This window comes from Eriocheir sinensis, chromosome 57, assembly GCF_024679095.1.
Source record: "Eriocheir sinensis breed Jianghai 21 chromosome 57, ASM2467909v1, whole genome shotgun sequence".
In the NCBI taxonomy this organism is placed as follows: Eukaryota; Metazoa; Arthropoda; class Malacostraca; order Decapoda; family Varunidae; genus Eriocheir; species Eriocheir sinensis.
This window is the reverse complement of record NC_066565.1, coordinates 4,137,122-4,138,386: the sequence shown is the minus strand read 5'-3', so window position 1 is coordinate 4,138,386 and position 1,265 is coordinate 4,137,122. Positions and strand designations below refer to the sequence as shown.

The following is a 1,265-nucleotide window of genomic DNA, read 5'->3' as shown; positions in this document are numbered from 1 at the left end:
GTCGAAGCTGCCTCGCGGCGCGCCGTCCTCGCTCGCTCCAACGTCAAGCCACTCGCAGCCGCTGAGAGCCTCGGCCGCTCGTCCTCGCCTCGACCAGCGCCGTCCCACGTCCACGGCTCCGCCCGCCGTTGGCCTCGTCGTCTCGTCGTATGGCGTGCTGACCACGTGTTTGATTTTTACCGCCAGTACAGACAGGACGGTAAGAAGGGCAATAAGAGACCCCTGGTGATGATGCGAGTATATATTTTCTCGATCAAACCTGTCGAGCAAAGTTGAACACATCAGAATACGTATCTTTCCGTTTCCGTTATTCTTGATCATATATGGGCATGCAATTACTGGACTAAGGTGTATACATTATGGATCTGGCATGGAGAGAACACACTGTCGTCCTACTTACACGTTCAGGGTCTGTTTGAAGCTTCTCGTCACTTTACGTTACTGTAGGGAGGGCGGAGACACGATCACACACGTCCAGCCAGGACACCGTTCCTTAACTATCTCCCTCTCGACTATCCTCCCTGTAGCGCCTCCGCTGTAGGTCATGTAGATCATGACCCCAACCATACCAGGGCACTTCTTGTGGCGTTCCTTGTCCTATCGGGAGGCCCTGCTGACTGGTCATAACACTTCGGAGAGATTTATTACCCGTGTGAGTCGCCTCCCTTACTCCTTCTCCCTTTTCTCTATCTTCCATTTCCTTCCTTTCTTTCTTAACCTTCACTTACGTATGGGCTTCGCTAGCGGGCAGTAAAAACTGCCTAACAGCCCCCTAGAACACCCCAGAAGAAGAAGAAAGTCCACTACCTAACAGCCCCCTAGAACACCCCAGAAGAAGAAGCATGAGTACCCCGGACAAGCAGGAGCAAACTGCTGCAGGGGGCAGGAGGGTCAGTGGTCAGCAGATGAAGCAACTTGCTGCTGGCAACTCCAGCAACAAAGGAGAGAGGAAGTTTGTGTGTCTGGAGTGTGGAAAAGAACTCGTCTCAAGGGAAGGCCTCAGATATCACACCCTTACACACACTGGTGTGAAGAACTATGAATGTAAGGAATGTGGGAAAAAATTCAGCCAGAAGAGTGACCTTGATACACACACCCTTACACACACTGGTGTGAAGAACTATGAATGTAAGGAATGTGGGAAAAAATTCAGCCAGAAGAGTACCCTTGATAAACACACCCTTACACACACTGGTGTGAAGAACTATGAATGTAAGGAATGTGGGAAACAATTCATCCAGAAGAGTACCCTTGATAGACACACC

At 50.7% G+C, this 1,265-nt stretch overlaps 1 long non-coding RNA gene across 1 annotated transcript; it reads right to left on the bottom strand.

Annotated features, from left to right (window-relative positions):
• Nucleotides 1-225: 225 nt before the first annotated feature.
• Nucleotides 226-752, bottom strand: LOC126984640 (uncharacterized). Its single transcript, XR_007737180.1, has 2 exons — nt 401-752; nt 226-259 (listed from the first exon to the last, which is right to left on the bottom strand). It is a non-coding gene; the product is annotated as an uncharacterized LOC126984640 (long non-coding RNA).
• Between the last annotated feature and the right edge of the window lie 513 nt (nt 753-1,265).